This window comes from Cavia porcellus, unplaced genomic scaffold, assembly GCF_034190915.1.
Source record: "Cavia porcellus strain 051 isolate PalLab524CR breed Dunkin Hartley unplaced genomic scaffold, mCavPor4.1 scaffold_8, whole genome shotgun sequence".
In the NCBI taxonomy this organism is placed as follows: domain Eukaryota; kingdom Metazoa; phylum Chordata; class Mammalia; order Rodentia; family Caviidae; genus Cavia; species Cavia porcellus.
The window spans coordinates 68,603,733-68,626,536 of NW_026947491.1; the positions used below are offsets into that span (position 1 = coordinate 68,603,733).

Sequence of the window (22,804 nt, forward strand, 5' to 3'; positions counted from 1 at the left end):
CGATCTTAGTTGGCTTTATTCTGTCTTGTTCTGTTATATTTTACCACTTTCAAAATAAAATTAAAAAAAAAACAAAGAAAAACAATAGTAAATCTGTTAAAACAATAGTACATCTGTTACAATAGTAAATCTGTTACATTTTATATAACAAATATTATGAAATTTTTTTCTGAAATATTTTATTTAAAAAGTAATAACTGTTTTACGTTTGTGCAAAACCAAAAAGTCTACCATAATAAAAGGTAAATATTTGATGCCTCCAAATGCTGATGTATTTTATTTTGAAGTATCAAGAGATCATATTAATATCACTACTGATTATGTCTTCAGTTTTTAAAAATTAAGCATACTCATTCACAAGGTAAGATACATGTTCTCAAGAATTCTGTATTTTGCTTGAAACTCTAACTTTATCATTCAAACAAGTACTATAAGTTGTTTTTCTTGAGGGACAACTTTACTTCATTCATTTTTTGGGAAAATATTTCAATACCCAAGTGTGACTAACTATAGCTTGTCTATTATTCTTTTAAGTATAAAGGGTGTTTATATAAAAGACTTAGGAGCTGGGGATTTGGCTCAGTGGCATAAGCATCTGCCTGGCAAGCACGAGGACATGAATTTGATCCCTGGTACCAAAAAAAAAAAAAAAAAAAAAAAAAAAGGCTTGCTTCACCACTCAGTCACACAAATCATTTTCCTTGAGGTAACCTTTGCATATACTTTGGTATGCATTAGGAATATATTGTGTATTTTATCTCATAGAATTTAAAGAAGATATAATCATGCATCATGGTTTAATAAAACTTTTTTTATCAAATTCTTAGATGAAGTTTTCCCTCTCTTTTCTCTCCCTCTCTCCCTTTCTGTTTTTCTGTCTCTCTCTCACACGTTCTATAAGTATATAGCAGTGAACAAATATAATAATTAGTACAGTTTAGTACCATTACCTTGACCTCTTTTAAAGCAACAGCAATTTTACCTATTATTACCTTTTATTTTAGTGCAAACGTGAACAAGCGTGAATAACAAACAAAGTCAGTATTTTTGCAAAATATTTTTGACCTTGTAGATACCTGAAATGATCTCGAGGATTCCCTAGGATCTGCAGGTCACGCTTTGAGAATCACTTGTCAAAGGAAAATCTAAGCCCTAGGTGATAGCCTCTATCTCCCTACAGTTTGACCTCCGGGGTAAAAGGTCTGCTGTCATAAGCAATCTTGTCTTGCCTGGTCCCGTACTGATCTTTTCTACTTGCTGATATCATGACCCATCATGTTCTTCTGTCTTGGTTCTGGTTCAGTTTTCCATTGTTAAACATCCATTCTTCTGACAAGGAGGAGATTATTGGCTGAGGATATAGCTCAGTACAAAGGCCCAGTGTTCAGTCTTCCAGACTATAAAAAAGAAGAAACAGGAAGAGGAAGGAGAAAGAGGAGCAAGAGAAGAGGGAGAGGAGGAAGGAGAGGAGAAAAGACAGGGTAAGGTAGAGTGGACAGGGCTAGGCTGCATTCTTGAACTAAGGGTGGTAGCCATAGGAATAAAGATGGGTAGAGATGTAGTTTGAAAACAATGAGGAAGTAGCATCAGTAGAAGACAGTGAGGGGGAAGTGGTTGATCAAAAATTATTACAGTCTTAATGTGTGAGTTACTGAGAGAATAATGATGCTATTAAAAGAAATCAAGAAGTCAGAAAAAGGAAGACTGTGTGAGTCAAGATGAGTTCAGTTCCCTACGTGTTAAGCATAGAAGTGGCTAGGAGGAACTAAAAATTTTGTGCCATTTATAAGCACTGCTAACCTAATAAATAACAGAAGATTGTGGTTATAGCTACATTCACATTTGTTTATCTTTATGCAGTTTAAATGTAGATGGAAAAATGAAAATGCAGATGATATTTTAATTTCCTGAATTTTCTATATAAATTAAAAAAATCTATAGCTTTTCTCTGATCCATATATCACAAAGATAGTCCTACAAAATGATATATATATTTGTTAGCCAGGCATGGTGGTACATGTCTGTAATCCCAGCACTTGGGAAGCTGAGGCAGGAGGATCATTGTGAGTTCAAGGCCAGCCTGAACTACATAGTGAGACCATATCTCAGAGAGAGAGAGAGAGAGAGAGAGAGAGAGAGCTTGTTAATTTTGCTAAGTTTTATATATTTTGTGTCTTTTTTTATATTGGCTCTTAAATATTATCGTTTTTTTTGTTTGTTTGTTTTTGGTACTAGGAATTGGATTTAAAACCTCATGTTTGCCAGGCAGGCACTGTGCCTGCTGATCTGTATCCTCAGCCCTATCCTGGCTTTCTTAAGAAAAATTGGGATGCAAAGAGATTAAGTAACTTTCTCAAGGTCAAGCAGGAAGTGATGGAATAATTATAGAACACTTGCTCTGCATGGTTTCAAAGTCTTTCTGTTTTTTTACTCCATGTCACTAAAGTGTTTGCCTCCATTTCCCTCTTCTAGAAATGAAAATGAAATAGTACTTGTTAGCACAGATCACTGGCCTCTGTCATATGCTCATATCCAGGGATTCAATAAGTAATGGATTAGGAGAATATTTTAGGAAACACTTATATTGTGTGACAATTTAATTGAAAATTAAGTCTTAAAAAGACCAGATATACCAAATTTGAAACATAAGTATAGTAGTCATTAAAAAATAGTAATAAAAGATGTTCGCAAACCATTTTAGAAAAATAATAGAAAATGCCCTTAATAACAAGTCTGAGCACCAGTGAGTGGAGTTTTTCCTATCTGTAGAGAAGACAGATGAAGAAGAGTTTTAGAGATTAGCATTACAGATGCTAATTACATTAGCATGTAAAGATGGATGTTCCAAAAGAGAATACAATGAATAAGAGGTGGTCATGGGCCAGACCACACCCTTCCTGTGAGCTAGCATCCCCCATGGGCTCCAGGAAGAGAACCAAGAAGAAGCCAACTGCTTCCTGTGAGCCAGGGTTTGTTGTGGGTTAGGCCACCCCCTTCCTGTGAGCCAGCACCAGCTGTGAGTCCTGGGAAGAAGCCAACTCCCTCCTGTGAACCAGTGGCAGTCCCAGGCCAGTTTACCCTCTTACCATGAGCAAGTTGGCACATGGGCTCAGGGATGAGAAGTGCTGAGCCTTCCTCCCAACGCCTATAAGCAACTGGCTAATTTGGAGAAACCCAGGCTGAGTTGATTGCCACTGAAGTTAAAAACAACTTAATACCCGTATTGTTTGATTCACTTTGCAAGCCTAAAGCCAGTATTCTGTGCATCTATTTGGAGGGTAACAATATACAATATAACAACTATGGGGGATTTACTTCTGAAGGCGGTAGCTATTTTTAATTCCCTATTATCTTGTTTCATTATTTTGTTTGATTTTATTTTATTCTGTTTTGTTTGATTTTTTTTATCTGATGGCATGGACAGCTATTTCAAAGATAACAAGATATATTATGTTTATTTCCTATTTTTGAAGTCCTGTGTAGTTTTCATTATTTTGTTTTGATTAGTTTTATTCCATTCTATTTTATTTGATTTTATTATGTCTAATGGTATGGGCAGCTGTTTTGAAGATAACAGTCAGTATGGTAACCATTGTTCATTTCCTATTACCTTCTTTTGAAATCCTGAATCACTTTCATAGTTTTGTTTTGATTGGCTTTATTCTGTTTATTTTATTTGATTTATTTCCTTTAAAATAAAAAAATAAGCAATTGTGCTCATTTTCACCACTGTAAATTTTAAAATAAATTCCACCTTTTTTGTAAATAATATCTAAGCACTTCTTTTGTAAAAAGATAAATTATCTTTTAAAGATTTTACCCTGCACAATGGAGATTTTTTATAAAAGAATTGTGGTCAAGGAAGTGAAAGCTTAAGCTACATGTCTGTGAATGTGTTATTTTATAAAGCTTTCTTTTTTTAGTTTTACTGTCAGAGTGATTTCTTCTTTGCCTCTTAAATAGAAAGGCAATCAAACTTTTCTGCTGGCACCCCCAGTCTCTTCTCATGCCACTTGCACTGATTACAGAATGTCATCACCTCTTACCACGGGCGGCTATGAAAGGTATATTCTAAGAAAATAGCTTCATTATATGTGTATTATAACAAAACCTGTAACAGAGGCTTACTGTATATGTTTTCCTTTTTATGTCTTTGGATGACCTAATTGATATGTTAATCAATGCTCTTCTCTGTAAAGAATTGTAAAACCTTACCTAATTGATATGTTAACCATTGTTGCCCTCTACAAACTACAGAAGTGGTGCTAAAACAAGCTAACAAGGGTTGCTAATCACTGTTAGGGGCCTCTATTCTCCGCTAAAGAGCTAAAGAAAACTAGGATGGCCTCTAATTTACACTTGTTTGAAGTAACTTGCTTGTGTGCAGGGAGATTTGCTTATTAGCATAACCCTTTACCTGACTTTGATCCCCCTCCCCAGAAAGAAAGAAAAACATAACCACCATTTTCTGTTCTATATCACGCCTTATTGCCTCCCCTCTCCCCTTACCTATCTATCTAGGCTAGGCCATAAAGATTTTGGGTTTCTGGTGACCTCTTCCTGACACAGTGGTGGTCTGTCATAAAATGTGCCTTAGCTTCAAAGAAACTACAGGAAAATGTTGTGGCTTAACCCTAATGCACCAAAAGGGTTAAGTTCCAAATCCTTGTGAAGCCTTAAGTTTCAGCTTCTTGTAACTTTCAACCCCTTCCCACCTGTTAGTGTTAACAAGCTGTCCTGAGATAATTAGCTTTCTACTTTCTTCTCCAAATGTTATTGCAGATAATTCTTATCTGCAGGATGGGAGTAACTCAAAAGGCGCCAAAGGCTCCCGAGGTTGTCAAAACTAAGTGGATAGCTATACAGTTTCCAGATTCGGGTCAACAAGTTTGATGGCTCTGCAGGTTTCTTTGTTTCTCCTCCCTCCCCCTTTCCTCCAGCCTCTTTTTAAAGTCCTCCCTTCAGTCTCTGGCACACAGTCTCCAAATTGGCTCCCAGAGACTCGTCACCAGGCCTGGTCTAATAAAGCCTTTGCTACCTAAATTTAGGTCTCTTGCTTCCTTGGATTTTATACTGGGGTCCGAATTATTACAAAAGGAACCTGTGAATTCTTCAACTGAAAGGTATCTCTCTTCCATGTTATACCTTAGCTGACATGAAATAGGTCTATTCATTCCTATTTCAGAGAGTGGAGAGAATTTTTTTTTGATCTAAGATATTGTGGGACTGAATAAGTTCTGAAAATTCTGTTTTAGAAAATGGCACAGTAGAGAACTGAACATAAAAACCCTAATTCAATAGTTTTAGGCCTTCAACTTTCCTTTTGTGTTCCTAAGAGATTTGGATTTTGAAATATTTATAGCTTAGGTCCCTTTAAGGTCATGGATTAGATGCAATATTGGGCTGCTTATATTATTCTCAAAAAACATCAGAAGGACTATTTCTAAGGGGCTCTACAAATACAATAAGAATATATATTTCTTTAGTATACCCCTTACAGATAGGCAAGGAACATTTCAAGGTATATATTTCATTAAAGTTTAGTCAGAACTTTTTGATCTTTGCTCCTATGTATTATGTAGCTATATTACATTCATTGCATCTATGTGATGATAATCATCATTACCAGAAATCTAAATGCTAGGATTGTTAATGGCCCTTCTATAACTCCAACAATATGAGAACTCTTACTTGTATGAAATGGGTTTAATAATAAATGCTTAAAATTTCACCCAAGACTCTTCCAACTAAAATAATGGAAAAAAAAAAACACACCAAAACTAATATAGTGATTCTTAGAAGATTCCTTTTTTCTCATATTTGGAAATGTGTACCTAGTGTGCCTAAGTAAAATTAATTGTGTTTTAAACCAGCATTTCATAGGATACTTTTTTTCTTTAATTGGTGGAATCAGAAAAGCAAAGACAGTAGGTGGAAGGGTAGGTACAGGCAGCAGTTTATAACTTCTATGCAACCTGAAATCAAGATTACTGGAAAACAGGTACTCAGCAAAGAGAAAGAAGAGCTCTAGGAATTAAAACAGAAGGTACAAGAAAGCCAACAATCACACAGAAAAAGAAAGCCGACGTGGAGAAAAGAATGAGGGAGTTCATAATACCAACTCTGTCTATGGGGAGGAAAGAGACTTGACTCCATAAAACACAAGGTGATCCCAGAGAGGCCCAATAGTCCCAGTGATAAACAGTGGACTAGAAGCACTAACCCCCCAAAAGGCCCACAGCTACTGTAAACTGTAAATCCAGTACGGAGAGTTACTCTGAAAGTGACCCTTCTCACGTGGCAGGCTAAGCTTTGGAGAAGTTGTAGCATTTGACGTGTTCTGGAGTGGTATAATTAGTAACAATTATAGGCAGGGGCTATTTTTTGAAATTGAGTTATAGATTTCTGGGAAAATGGTGGAGTGGTGAACAACAGCAACAACAAAAAAACAACCTCACTGAGATTTGGTGTCCAGATGCAACATGAGGAAGAGAATAAGGAGGACAGTGGGTCCCTGGGACCCAGAAAGGACCTAAAGCAAGAACTAAAGCCCATGGGGAGAGTGAAGAGAGAGACTTTAACAAAGAAGGAGAAGGCAAGAGGCACTTTCTCCCTGAGCGGGGACTCAGGAGGGGAGGGAGGGGCAGCTCAAGCCTGTACATTCAGGGTGACCCACTGACAATCCGAGGCCTGCACAAAGAGAGCAACAGTGGAACAGTAACTGGCTGTAATCTCCAGAGAGGCCAGCTGAGCCTGGAGCTCAGACCAGCTACAGGCAGCCTCCACGTAGTGGCTGCCAATGTTGGGGAGGGCCTGCTGAGTTGACAGGCAGTCAAGGAGCAGAGTTTAAGCCAGCAGGAGACACATGGAGTGTTGCAGACTGAACAAATCAGGTTCCAGCCTGACAGCCGGAAACCAGCATGAACTTCAACAGAACTAAATGTGTGGCTTGCTAAGGTTATCCACTACCCTACCATAAAGCCACAGCTGGCTTGCTGGGATTAATCAGCATGAATCTGGGTTCTGTCTGCCCCCTGTCTACCAGTGAGAGCAGAGACATGCCAAAAAGTGGAGATTTTTTTTGATTTTCTTATTTTTGTTTTCTCTTTTTATGTGACTACGAATGTTGTTTTTTTTTTTTGTTCTGTTCTGTTCTTGATTTTACTTCTTCTTTCTTTCCCTCCTATCTTCTGCAACAGTTTCCAAAACTTTGCATCTTCCTTTGTTCTCCAATCTTGCCTCTAATCTTTTCCTCTTCTTCTATTTCTCTATTTTTTTCCCCAATCCCTTTACGTTTTCTCCCTTGAGGGTAAAATTGTCATACTGAGGGTTTATTTACTATATACAATTTTCTGGTTTGTTTTAAATTTTGTTCCATAACCATAAACCTAATTCATACAGTTAAAAGTAGCAAATTAATAGTTACTAAAATTTGTCATTTTCTTGACTGATGTATTGCTGATTGTACTACTTTAGTCAAGGTGACATAATTGCTCTAATCAATTATTCTTCCTGTATGCCAATACTGAGATTGCCTAAGGATCATAAACAATACCAGGTGTCAGATCACCAGAAGGTAGGCCAAAGAGGTAGCATTTCTTTTCCAATAAATTGAAGAGTCAGGATTTTGCAACAGACTCAAAACCCAAAAGCCAGCTATACCTGGAAGACATCTCTGGGAAGTAGTCATTTCTTAAGGTTTTAAATACTAGAAATAAAGCAATTTGTTAGAGCCATTTATAAGCATCAACCAAGGAATTAAATTAGAAAAAAAGAGAGAGAAAGAAAGAAAGAAGAAGGAAAATGAGAAGACACTTAAGCAAGATGCAATCTCAGAATTCCAGCTCACCAAAGGCAAACCCAGGTGCAATAAAGTGCAACAAATTTGAAAGCCAACCACCTGGACTCTTTGAAGTGGTAACAGCAAAAGTAACAAAGCAGAGGAATGAAACTGCAGGAAGAATGAATCAAGTCAGAGACTGAGTTACTTCAGGGGTCAAAAATGATAAAACGGCCACAGAGCAGGATCCTTGGGGGCATCCTACCACAGCAGCTGAGTGGGGGACAGCTGCAACAGCTGTCACGCAGTGGGGAAGACTTATTTGCAGACCTCCTGAGAAGTCTAAGTAACCAGGAGGTTGGGCTGTGGAAGGCACAGCTGTTGGCAGCACCCTTAAGCAGACAGACACCAGCAGGCCTGAGGAACAAAGAGATCCAAAATGGCGTCTATCACCAGTTATAGTTAAATACACAAACAAAGACCTCAGGGCGTAATACACTTGTAATCATAGGTTAGCCCCAAAAGGACCCCATCGTGCACAATGACATTTTAAGATTATACATCGTGCAGTCATTTTGATGCTGGGATGTCTATTTCCAAAACATGGCATATGGCATTTTTGGTTGTCATGGCCTATACCCCAGTGATACCAGAGAGGAAGCATCTGCTGAGAACTTATTTAGATTACAACTTTTTCCTTCATGAGTTTTCTTTGTAAGTTTCTCACATGATTGAGATGCCTGAGGTATCACTCGATCATCTGAAAAGGACAGTAAAGACATTTTGCAACACTGACATTTCAAAGCTACCTCTTACGAAAAATGTTGATAAGCATCTTTAGATAAAACCAACATCACTACCTTTGCATCCTGATCTCCAGGAGGAACTCTTTTGTACCCAAAAAAGACATCCAAACTGCCATTTGGAGCAGATGGCTACTTGGTACAATCTACCTGCTCACCTGAAGGCATATTCTTTCTATAGTTGCTTTATGGTAAATTCTCATATGTCTAAGACTAAGGAGTGAGGGCTGATTCTTCAGGGCTTCATGATCTGGCTTCTGGTGACAGGACACTCTTTGGAGGAGGAACAAGGCTTTTCACGTGTGGTTTTTGGAAGGAACTGAATCTGAAAGTTTAAGCCTACCGGATTGCTTGGTTCTCCTCTTTGGCCCCCTGCAGCACAAAATTCAGTGATCTGTTTGCTTTCATCACCCACTAATATACTCAGGGATACGCCTGTGCTTAGACATTTGCCACACTGCTGGGTGCCGGACAGACAGCGCCTCACCAGTCCACATGTCTCAGTGCTATTTGTAGACAGCAGTAACTTGGTTGCACGGAAGGTAACAAACACTAAAGGCCTCTGAAGTGAATACAGCCCTGAAGCAGGCAGCACCTCTTTGACTGGCCCTGTTCTGCAAGAAATGTGAGTCAAGGCAGCTGCTGCCCTAGTGTGGCGAGGAAACACAACCTGCCAGCCTCCAGTCTCTATGGCATCCTCAGACCTCGTAGAGCTCAGTGGCACAGGCCCTGGCGAGAAACTGCACCCGTTCAAACACTCTGGCACAAAGTTACCTGAAAGCTCATTTTCCTCTTTTCTATTTTCTCTTTGTTTCATCTTCTTTTTTTGTTTGTTTTTTTCCTGTCATTTTTATCTAACTTATTTACTTAAAAATTTTTTTTAACTATGGTTGTTTGGTTTATTTTTCAGTGCTTATTCATCTGTAACTTGATGTCAAAATTGGTTACATCCATTCTGGATAGACTCAGGCTTTGGGATTTACTGAGTTACTGTTTACAATGCTAATAATCTATATACTTCTTCCATTCATTGGGTGTCATGGAGAATTTCAAGCATACCTCAGCGATCCCATAATTATGAAGGTGCCTACTTACTTTTCTTAAGATACTGGATAGAAATTTGTGAAAGTATATTCTATTCCAGAGACAAACAAACAAACAAACCCCAAACCTAGAAGCAATGGCAGCGTTATAGAAATGGTAAAACCTCCTGGTTTGCTTTTTCTAACCAGAAAGTAGTATAAGCAAATTTTCAGAGTTATAGTTAATTTTGAGTTGCTATATAATAGAACATATTTTTAATGGAACTAGACTGAGGAAATAGATTCTATATACAAATTTTATCATTGGTACAAACATGCCCTGTTTGTACCAATCCCTAGTCCACATATTTGTCTTCTTTCAAATAATTGTTCAAGATACAAAAGTGGAACATATAAGTGGGAGTTCAAACAATGAGATTGCAAATAGTTCTGTTCAACTATCCAATAAAAACTTAGTAATATGGTTATCAATCCTATACAGTTAAACATAAATGCAGTTATGCACATCCTCATTTATGTTGAGATTAAAGAAATTATAGCAGGCTAAAATCACTCTGAATAAAGAATTAATAGTATTGCTGGATTTCACATCATGACACTTCAGGATCAGCACTGGGTACGATAGTGTCTCTTTTTTTTCAAAGTATTTGTTCATTTTATCATGCATTCTCGTAAACTGTTTATAGGTTCTACGCATGCATGAGTCTTAACATGTATTTCTATCCTTTCTATATTAGAGGGAGAAACAAAACAAAGCAGGACAGAACAAAACATACTCCTGTAGACACATAAAACGAAAAAGACATATAAAACCACTGTACTAGGAGTTCTACCATGGTTACTGTGTTGTCTCTTGTTCAATAGAATTTGCTATATCATCAGATATAGTATAATTGAATATATCAGTACACAACAGTATTAATAGAAACACAACTTTGTAGATAGTATAAAACTATGAAAACAGGTGTTAATCAAACCAGAATGGGTACCATAGTGAATCTTGTCATTTTGAATATAATTGTCTATACTCTCAGACTTGATATTATCAATCATAACAATTTTGAATGAAATATGTTGATATCAAACAGCAATCAAATAAACCAGATTTAACTAAGATCAGTCATGATATAACAGTATAAGTTATACAGGGCTCCAGATAAAGTTAATGGGAAATTAAAGATGATTACTGTGCTATATCTTGATACTTTTGGGATAGCTGTCTGGGCCCTCAGATCTAGTGCTTGTATATAAACTGGGACAGAATAAATTCTATCTAAGCAGAGCGGTGCGAGTATATGGGTTTCAATTCCTGATACACTATTAACAATATCTTCTGCTATCTTTATAAAGACTATTCCTCCCTTTTCACTCCCCCAGGGTGCACTGTGCATTTTTGGGTCTCACCAATATCTCGATTTTAAATTGGGGGGCAACCTGCTATTTACCTAAGTGGTTCTGAACCTTTTCCCTCCTGGACTTGATCTCTAGTTGTATTCTTTTACCTATTAAAGCCTGTCTTTCCAGCGTATCCACAAATACTGGTCTGGTTGCCCCTATTACTTTCTGGTTCCCTGCCACATAGAGCATTGTTTTCTCACAGTTGACTTTTGGTCCATATACCCTTTTCCAGGTTAATTATATTTCCTATAAAGAGCATCTCAGTGGACCCTACCTCCTGATCTACTTTGTCTGTGAATGTCTCTTTTTTAAAAAAAAAATTTAGTGTATGAAGGCCATCTATATTAGAGATTTTAGCCAACCTTCTCTGCCTCATTTCTGTTGTGCTCTTTTTCCATCATTAGTTGTCTGTTTGTCTTCTTCATTTCACTTTCTGCTCCATTCATTGAGGCCTCTCTGCCGCTGTTCCTGGAATCTGGTACTTTTCTCTCTCTTTAGAATGTCCTGCAGTACTCTCAGTAGAGTTGGTTTGGTGGTTGTGAATTCCCCCAGTTCCTCATTGTTTTGGAAGTATCTTGTTTCTCCATTAATTTCTAGAGACAGCTTAGCAGGGTATATGAATCTGGACTGGAGGTTATTTTCTTAAAGGGCTTGGAATACTTTGCTCCAAGCTCTTCTTGATTTGATGGTTTGTGCCGAGAAATCTGCCATAATTCTGATGGGTTTTCCCTTATAAGTAATCTGTTTCTTATCTCTGACAGCTTTTAATATTCTGCTCTTATACTGAATTTCTAGAATCTTGATTATTACATGCCCGGTGTAGCTCTATTTTGGTTGTAGGTGGCTGGAGTTCTTTATGTCTCATACATCTGAATACCACTTCCTTTTCCTATAATTGGGAAGTTTTCCATAATTATTTCTGTGAATAGCCTTTGTAGTTCCTTTGTTTGTACCCCTGCTTCTTCATTCACATTCATTATTCTAAAGTTATAGATCATCTTGTCGTCTTCTAACCTTTGTATTGCTACTGCTTGTTTCCTTGTTATTTTTAAGAAATTTTTCCTTTCATGATCTCACATTGCAAACCTGTCCTCTAGTTTGGATAATCTATCCTTAGTTTCTTTCAAGCAGTTTTGCCATCTTTCCATAGAGTTTTAAATTTCCTGGTAATCTCTTTGAACCTGCTTCATGTATTCTATGTTTTCTTTATATTCTTCATCAAACAATTCTCCCCTTTTTTTTGTGTTCCTCCATTCTTCCATCTGTATCTTCTTGAGAGTTGCTTAGCATTTCTTTTATTAATCTATTTATATCTTGCCTTACTTGGTTAAATATTTCACTTTTGAACTTGTCTATGAGGTCCCGAAGATATCTCTTTATGTCCACTGATGCTGTGTCTGATATTGCATGTTTGCTGTCCTCAATCTCCTTTGTATTTACCTTTCCTGGATCAATGTTCTCAGGGTTGGGGGCTAGGGACTTTTTCTTGTTGCTTCCTCTTCTCATATTTTTTGTTTCTTCCATACAGGCATATAAAGGAGGCCCCAGTTTCTTTCTTTGTTGGTTACAGTTCTTCTGAAGCACACTGACTAGGTGATCCTGCCCACTGTAGTGTGTTATTGAGGTGCAAACAGGGGCAGCATATGCCGGCCCCTCCCCTCCAGGTCAGTCAACCTGCTGAGGCCTTCACTGCATTAGTGTGTACCGCCGGGCGTAGGGAATTGGTTTGGGATAACTTATCGGGTCTCAGCCAGGGGCGTGACCCAGGCCAAGCACACCCCACAAATCCCATGTGGGAAGGGAACAACTGACTGAAGTCACTGCTGCTTCTTGTTCCTGTTCCAGTCCTGCCCAGCCCCAGAATGTCATTCGTTGGAGCCCCTTTTTCTGTGGAATGGTTTTATTCCCATCACTCACCACAGGTCGATGCTCAGCTCTCTGTTTGGCTCGCGGACTCCCAACTTCAATGTGACTGTGTCTCTAGTGAGTCAAAGGGGCGGGAATTCAGGTGGCTTGGTAAGTCATGGCTGTGTGAGCTCAGGCGCTGCAGCAGGAGCACCAAGCCTTTAGCTGTCTCAATAGTAGCACCAGGACTGTATGTTTGATTGGTTCTTCTCACCTTAGTTTCTTCCTGGATCAAGAGGATCCATTTCCCTCTGTTCAGGACTCCCCACGCTGTATTATTTTAGAATCTAAGTTGACTATCTCAGGGAGCCTCTCTAGCCTGTTGTTATCTATCTGCCATCTTTACCAGAACTTACAGCACTGTATTAATTAGGCAGTTTTCCCAAATTGGAGAACATCAAACTAATCTTGTTGTGATGTTTGAGGCTTCATAACTAATTGGGCTGGGCATGGAGGCACATGCCTGTAATCGCAGCACTTGGGAGCCTGAGACAGGAGGATCTCTGTGAGTTTGAGATCAGCCTGGGCTATAAAGCAAGTACAAGTCCATCCTGAACTGCATAATGAGACCCTATCTCAAAAACAAAAATAAAAAACTTAAATCCATTATCACATTATCAAATCCATAGTTTAAGGGTATGGAAAAAAATAAATAGTTTTTTTTTGCTGTAATAATACAAATAGTATTATTATTAATAATATAGTATTATTATAAATAATATAGAGAACAAAAAAACTCCAATTTATCAAAAGTTTGTCTAAATACTATCAGCAGTTAAAAGTAAATTTTTCATACCTAAGTTTCATAATCATATGAAGATGTGCTAAATGTTAACATTAGTTTTGAGTAGGAAAAGATAAATCATTATTGTAAGTTAAATAATTTAGAGGCAAGAACATATAGAATATATGTAGTGACTGAATTTATATTTTTTATGAATATAATTACTTTCTAGTATTCCAGTTGCAAGAGCAATATGTGTTGACACATATTGGCAATTTTCAGAAACTCAACAGAGGTCATCTGCCCTGTATTACTTTTTCTTTAGGTACAATATTCAAGTTCATAATGATTTTGCTTATAAGCCAAAAGTCTCAAAGTAGTTCACATATGGATCAAACTTTTGATGTTGTTATAACTTTAAATCAGCTAGAGCATGAAAATTATACATAGCAAAATGTACAATTGAAAAAAAAAAACCACTACTTCAGGGCCACTTTAAAAATTTAAAGATTATTATAGAGGATGTTGTTTTCTAAGTTGCTTATTTGATGAAAAGGTTATCAGTGATTAAAAAACTACTTTTCTTAGGGTGTTGTACCTCATATGTAGTAAATTCCTTCAAATGTGAGCTGACCAGACTGGAGATATTTTTTCCCTTTTACCATTCCAAGTCCAGTTGGTTTATTTTGAAGATTATCTTTCAGTACTTCAACTGTAGAAGACAAGTATACAATTTTCTTTGTACAGAAAAACAAAACCAAATTTACCAATTAAAGAACTCTTTCAGCAATTACTGGAAGGTGAGATATTTCATAATAACTATGCTTCAGTTGCCGTGCAATATGCCCGGAAACAATCCACTTCAGCTTCTGACATTTGGTTTGGAACACTTGTATTGTATTTAGTTAAACACTTGGATAAAGCTCTTGCCAAAAGGTCAGGTCGCTGCTGTTTATCTTGGAATGTTTCTGAAGACCTTCTACTCACCTGTTAACTTCACACACTTCTGTGCTCAGATCTCCAAAGCAACGGTGGATAAAACTGACACAGAAGGCTTTGCTTTAGAAAATGTGATCTTGCAGCTTCTAGTCTTTCAGACATTAGGCTGTTTTTCCTTTTAAGTGGCAAGCTCTCTTGAATGAGTGAATAACAAAGTTGTAGAAATTGAAAGGCAGTGCTGACTTTGACTTTCCAACAAACCTTTTCCAATACAGTCTTTTCCATTCTCATCAAGTCTGAAACCATGAACCCATAGTGACTTATTTGGATCAAGTCAGTAGACAACGGGACTTTTCTTTCCTCTTCTATGAATTTTGCAGCCAAATGCAAGCAGCTCAGTCTACACACTCAAGGTGTTTGGGCTGTATCTTCATTTTACATAGGAAGTTGTCCAGTAAATTCATAGCCAGAGAAAATGTCTCTGAGTCAAGGCCAAAGAACTGAGTTAGAAGATCTCTTACTTCAAAGTCTTTCATCTTGCATCATTCTGAGACCATTATCCTGTGCAGATTCAGTGAGTCTCAAACCACAGACCTTTGCCTGACATCTCACCTCCTGCTTCCAACTGAGTGTTCGGCTGGTGTCACAGTTTCTGGGAGTCCGTGGTTGTCTGTACTTCTGTCAGCTTGGTGGACTGAGGCTTCTCAGTGTGACCACCCTCCCAGGGTCTGCTCTCACCTCACTCCAGGATATTTATGTGACAGGCCTAGGAGGCGAGGTTACTGGGGGACAGGAGAAGAGACCCCCAGGGAGGGAGGACTGTGCTGGTGCTGCCTCCTCCAGTTCAGGACTGAGTTTTAAATGTTTAATTGGATTTATCCCTTCCCTTTTTACTCCTTTCTTTCTGACCTAAACTTTCTTTTCCTTTTTAATCTTGCCGATAGTTTCCCTTTCCATGCCCGCTACATTTATTATCATTGTTATTATCATTGTCATTGTCATTGTCATTACCTTCTTTGGCAGTAGTGGGAATGCAGCTGAGGGTCTTTGCACCGAGTTACATCCCCTCCTCTTTCTTATTTTGAGACAGTCTTGCTAAATTGTCCAGACCAGACCTGAACTTGGAGAACTCCTGGATTAATCTCCCAGAGCACCAAGATTACAGGCATGTGCCACTATGCCCAGCCTTTCTTATCACCTTTAACTTTTATTAATTTGTAACCTTTTAGTTAATGTTATGATTGCTGCTTTCTTTTCTCTTGGTAACGGTGGTATCATTGCTGTCTTTTTTACTGTTTTAATATCTGGTTTGTCTTTATCATCATTTCTGCATTTTGTTTTCTCTTTTCTGAGTTGTACTGGGGATGAATCTTTCAAAAGAAGGCTGCTCACTGAGAATACCCTCATATAAACGTGGAAGGAATAGGGCTGGGAAGATAGCTTGGCGGCATAGCGCTTGCCTGGCAAGTATGAGGTCCTGAGTTTGATTCCTGGTACAAAAAAAAGTGAAAGGGATAGTCACCAAAACAGATGCCCAAGAAAAGGAAAAAGAATACTGAAAACTGTGAGAGAAATGCTTAGTTACTCATACAGGCAAGCTCAGAATAACTGCAAACTGTTCTGTACACTCTGAAGGTCAATATGACATGGATGAAAATATTTCAAACACCAAAAGAAAATAACTGCCACCTAAATTACTACATCAGGCAAAGATAACTTTCAAAACTGATGAAAAATAAAGACCTTCCAAGATAAATATAAACTAAAGAAATTCATGGCCACTACTCAGCATTGGAGACAATACTTACAGGAATCTTATATACAGAGGAGTAAAAGTAGATAAGCTATTGTGAATTAGAAAAGAATCAGACATTAGAAAATTAACAATTATAGTGATGAATACATCTTTCAAAAATAACTCAATATAAAGAACTTAAATTGTCACTTAAAAGACTGACAGAGTTAGAGAAAAGGATCTGACTTTTTTTTGCTTATAAGAGTCATTAAGCAAAACATATACTGACTAAAAATAAAAATATGGGAGCCAATATTCCATGCAGTTGAAATCTGGAACTCTTTTTTTTATTGGTCTGAGATGGTTCACCATGCAGTTCAGGCTCAACCTGAACTCATTTTGTAGCCCAGGTTGGCCTCGAACTCACAGCCTCAGCCTCCTGAGTGCTGAGATTCCAGGTGTGTGCCACCATGCTTGGCTGCAGATGGAGCCTGAAAGTAAGTGGAGGAGGCTATATACATATCTAACAAAGTGAACTTCAGGACAAAATCAGAAGATCAAAGAGGCCATTACATATTGGTAAGGAGAAAAACTCACAAAGAAAATATAACAACTATAAATATTTATGCACCCAAAATCAGTGTGGCAAATTTTATAAAATAAATACTACTCAAAGGAACACAGACATCCCAACACAACAGTAGTGGGTAACTTCAATATTCTACTCTTTTTATTTTTGTAAGTCTTTTTTTTGTACCCGGGATGGAACTCACGACAGATGCTTATGCCACTGAGCTAAATCCCTGGCTCAATATTCTACACCTATAGAGAAAAAGTTAACAAGGAAACATCATAGTTAAACTACACAATAGCTAGAATAGATGTCTTAGAACATTACATTCAATAACTACAAAATATATGTATTTTTCAGCAGTTCATGGAATGGTCTCCAAAGTAGATCACATTATAGGTCATAAATGAAGTCTTAAAACCACCCCTCCCCAAAAGAAAAACCTTTCTCTCATTTTAATCAGATCATGATAGAATGAAATTAGGAATCAACAGGAAGAAAAATTACAAAATATACAAAAATATGGAGATGGAACAGTTCAGTTTTGAACTATCAGTGGGTCACTGAATAAATCAAATGGGAAATTGAGACATTCTTTAAAAACAAATGAAAATGAAAATATAAGATACTAGAATGTATGGAATACAGAAATAGCAACTCTAAGAGGGAAGTTTGTAGCTAGAGTGCCTACAATAAAAAATTCAGAAATATCTTGAATAGGTAGCTTAATTATGCACTTCAAAGTCTCAGAAAAAAAATCAAAGTTCATACCCAACAGAAAAATTTTTAAATATAAATGTTGAGATTAATAAAAGAGACTAAAATAATAATATAAAAAATCAATGAAACAGTGTTTTTCTTTGAAAAGATGAACAATATTGATAAACCTTTAGCCAAAATAACCAAAAGAAAGAGACGGAAGACCCAAATCAACACAATTAGAGATGGAAAAGGAGATGATCCATAGATATCACTAAAATCCAGAGGATCATTATCGACTATTTTGAAAAAGTACATTCTAATGTATAAATTTCTAGGCACATACAACCTGCCAAAATTGAACAAAGGGGCTATCAAAAACCTAAACAGGTCCATAACAACCAATGAGATTGAAGCTGAATTAGGTGTCTCAATAACGAGAAGCCCAGGACCAGACGGAGTCACTGCTAACTTTTACCAGGTCTTTAGAGAAGAAATTGAAAAAAGATGCTAGAAGATAGACGTACCTCCCATATTCATGAGTCTGTAGAATATTATTAAATGGTCATATTACCAAAAGTCATATTCAAATGTGAAGTAATGCCTATCAAAACTTCAATGACATTCTTCATACAAGTAGAAAAAAATAGTCATAAAAGAAACACAAAAAAACCTAGAAATCCTAAGCAATGCTAAGCAGAAAGAGCAAGGCTGGCGACATCACAATACTTGATTTCAAATTATACGAAAAACCCAAAATAACAAAAATTTCATGGTACTGGCATAAAAGCAGACAAATAGCAATGGACTAGAACAGAGGAAACAAATGAACCCACGTAATTACAACTACCTGATTCTTTTTGTTTTTGAGACACTGTCTCCCTGTGTAGTTCTGACTGGCCTTGAACTCACTATGTAGCCCAGGCTGGCCTCAAAGTCACACCAGTCCTCCCGCTACACCCTCCCAAGTGCTAGGGTTACAGGCGTGTGCTCCCATGCCCAGCAGCCATCTGATTCTTAACAAAGGAGCCATACACACTGGGCAGCCTCTTGAACAAATAGAAAAGTGGCTATCCATATGTAGAACATTGAAACTAGACCACTATCTCTCACCTGTATGCAAATAAATTCAAAATGAATCAAAGACTTACATAAGAACTGAAACATTGAAGTTGCCAGAAGATAACACAGGGAAACACTTGAAGCCATAGTCATGGTTAAAGACTTTCTCAATAGGATCCCAGGAGCATAAATAAGAGCAATAATCAATAAATTAACTACACTAAAAATTTTCTGCTCAGCAAAATAATTACAAAAGAATGAAGAGACATGTAAAAGAGGAGAAAATCTTTTCCAGCTGTTCTTCTGAGAGTTGATTACCATCTAGAGTATATAAAGATCTCAAAACACACACACACACACACACACACACACACACACACACTAAATGACTCAATCAAAAACTAGGCAAACGAATTTACAGGTACTTCTCAAAAGAAGCACAAGGATACTACAAAATGCTCAGTATCATTAGGGAAATGCAAATCAAAAGTACATTGACTCTCTTCAGTTGGAAAGACTATCATCAAGAATATAATATACAACACAATACAATACAACACAAAACAAAACAAAACCTACAAAAGAAAACCCAAAAGACGCTGGTAAGACTATGGAGAAAAAGGACTAACTTTACATTGCTGGAGGGAATGTAAATTAGTACAGTCACATAGAAATCTGTATTTAGGTTCCTCATAAAACTGATAATAGAACTACCATATGACTCAGATGTCCTACAGCATGGGAGCCCAGCCATATGACGGGGCTAGATAATAGAACTACCATATGACTTTTATACCCAAAGGAATAAAAGTCAGCATACTATTGAGATACCTGCATACCTGTATTTTTTTGCAGTAAAATGCATAATAGCTAAGATATATAACCTGCTTAGGTGTCCATTAACAGATGAATGAATAAAGAAAATGTGGTATATATACTAATGGAGTATTATACAGCTGTGAAGAAAAAAATGAAATTGTCATTTGTAGGGAAACAGATGAAACTATGGTCACTATGTTAAGAAAAATAAACTAGACTCAGACAAGTAGCATATAGTTTTCCTAATCTGTGGAATCTAAAATGTAAGTCATGAAAGTAGTAGGGAGACTATTACTAGGCAAGAGGAAGGGAATAAGGGGAAGAAGCATTAAGGGAGGGTAATGGATGGACATGATCAAAATGATATAAAAGGTATAAGCTCTAAGAAAACATAGTTTAAATATATATATATATATATATATATATATATATATATACTTTTAAAACAAAAAATATATAATGGAGAGAGTGAGATTGAGGAGAGAAAAAAGAAAGAGATAAATAAGTCATCTTTCTGGGAAAAAAGAAAGCTCCAATTTCAAGTGTTTGGTGATTGCTGTAGCACGAATACTCCCATCATAGCCAATTCTAAGCTGTCAGTCTCATGTCAATTGACGTGTAGTTGGAAAGAGATGTGCGCGGTCCACGCTCATCAGCCTACGTAAACCAACTTCAGTACACGCTGACTGTTACTTGGGGAAAGAAATATTACTTATTTTCTCTTACATATCCAGAGAACTATATCCTCTTTTCCTTGGAAATAGTTTGCAGAAAATACAATTTTAGGAGTTATTTTTAATCTTTTAAAATTTTGTTTTAATATTTTATAAAACTAAAGATTCCTCTGATAAATCTTTGTGATGATGTATCATGCTTTGAAATGATTCAGGCATAGACGTGGCAATCAATTGCCCATAATGAGCCCTGTAGATAAAATGCCAATATCTGTTAGAAGACAATGGTATTAAAAAGGTTCAGGTCATTCCGTTTGGCAATAACGTTTCTGTTCCATGAGATGGTTAGACTTACAGCGCTCCCCGTGATGGTCCACCAGATGGCAGGCATTTCACAGCAGCTTTCCAAAGAAGCGGTTCCCTTCATTTCTGCAGTGCTCAACAATGATAGTTGAAAGATACCGAAAGAAATTTAAAAGCACATTTGCTTAAACTTCAACAAATGCAGAAGCATATTTGAAACTTGAATTGCACTCATTTTTTTTTCCCTCTCCAGCCCACATTTCTTTTTGGGTTTCCAGGGAACTCTCCATTCTGTTGCTCCTTCCTAATGTTTTTATTCATGGAGACATCTGAATTTTTATTTTGGTATCAGGAATCAAACTCAGGACTTCACAGCTTGCCAGGCAGGCGCTGTGCTGCTGAACTCCATTCCCAGCCGGAGACATCTGAATGTGAATGTGGTTACAGCTACACTTCCCCTTCCCTTCCATTCTGCTTTCAGTCTGTCCTTCAGTTGTTCATCAAAACAGAAACTCACCCTTAATCACCCCATTTTTAATAATTATCCTTAATCGTTGCATGTTATATTTAAGCCACCTTAAATCCCAGCTGACTCTTGTCTGTGGTCTTTCCTCGGGGTGACTGTAATGACTCCCTCTTTTTATTCCTTTCTGTTCTGCACCCAGTAGATGGAGAGTTGTTTGGAAAATGCAAATTAGAACATATTATTTTCCTGTCTAAATACTTCAAAGGCTTTTCCTTCTCCTTAGGATAAAATCTTACATCTTCCAAGTAGCCTTGCCGGATTTGACTTCTTTATTCCTAGGCAACCTCATCTCCTCCACGCTCAGTCTTGCTAGTGCAGTTTGGTTTGTGGATGGTTTTCAAGTCCTCAGACACACTCAGCGTGCACCATAATGCTTGGCTCAAACTCAAACCTCGTCCGGTATTGTTTTTCTCAAAACCAATTTGTAAAATAAACCACATATGAAATACTGAATTTATAAAATGGACAGCTTGAATAAAAACTTTCTTTTACAACTGACTTTTTGAAAAAGTAATTGACTTTATTATAACAACATTTGGAATGAGCTAGTCAATGTGAGCAGATAAAAGGTAAAACAGTGCATACACTATCCTCCTGTGTTCAGCTGCCTGGCTCTGAGCTTTTCAATGGGAAATAAGTTGTGACGTTAGTGTCTTCAAAGTCACACTTGTATCATAACTACTACAAGAAAAATAACTGCTCATCTCTTTTAGGGATGTTAAAGGCACATCTTACATTGGAAAATATAAACCTCTTTTGGGAGAAGTTTTGATAGAAACTTTAAGATAGTGATTAAATCTGAACACAAGTGCTTCTGACTTGAATATACTGGGTTCTTACAAAGGAACGAGGCACTTTAAAGAATCACTGGTGTTTTCAGATCAGAGCAGAACAAGAGGATAATTAGACAACAGACTGGGAACCTGAGTGACAGGACTCGTGGGAGACACAGGCACCCGTGCATTAACTACATAAACTAAAATTGTCTCAGCAAAATTCACTCGATGACTTTAAAAATGTTGGTGGAGCCTGTTTGGGAGTCAAACAAAACTCAGTTTCAAATCCTATTATCTCTCAAATATTAGAATGTGTGCTTCCTTCATGTCATTTAAATTTTTGCTTGAATATGACCTTTTTTTGGCTTTTTGAGACAGAGTCTCACTATGCAGTTCAAGCTGGCCTTGAGCTCACTTTGTAGCCCAAGCTGGTGTCACACTTGCAATGATCCTCCTGCTTCAGCCTTCTGAGTGCATATGACACTTTTAAAGAGATTTTCTTGATGACTAGCTTTGCTTAAACTGTCTTGTCACTCTCTCATTTATACTGCCTTTATTGTGCTTTCATGGCTTATCGCCATTTGACATCATTTTTTGTATTTATTTGTTGATCATCACTCCTGCTGGAATGTAATCTCTGGAGTGGCTGATAATTTTTCTATTCTGTAAATCACTGTGTGCCAAATGCCAGGCAGTAACAAGAACTTAACAGATTTTTGTTGATTGAATTAATACTTCTTAGCATTTCTCCAACTCTATATTATGGCAGAAATTCCATACTCTGCCAGATATGGAAAGAATAGGCAATGAAAACTTGTTATTGAATATTTTTTTAAATCTTCTTGAGACAGAGTTTTGCTATATGGTTCAGGCTGGTCTTGAACTCACTTTGAGCCCAGTCTGGCCTCAAACTTTCAGCAATCTTTCTGCCTCTGCCTCCCAAGTGCTAGTATTACAGGGAGGCACCATTATGCCCAGCTTCAATACTAAGTGGATTTTATTTCATATTTTTGAAATTAATAAAATAGATTGATAAGTAGGTGAGAA

At 37.2% G+C, this 22,804-nt stretch overlaps 1 pseudogene; it reads right to left on the minus strand.

The window, feature by feature from the left end:
• Positions 1 to 14,423: 14,423 nt before the first annotated feature.
• LOC134470322 (cyclin-G1-like) lies at positions 14,424 to 20,579 on the minus strand (annotated as a pseudogene).
• Positions 20,580 to 22,804: the final 2,225 nt, after the last annotated feature.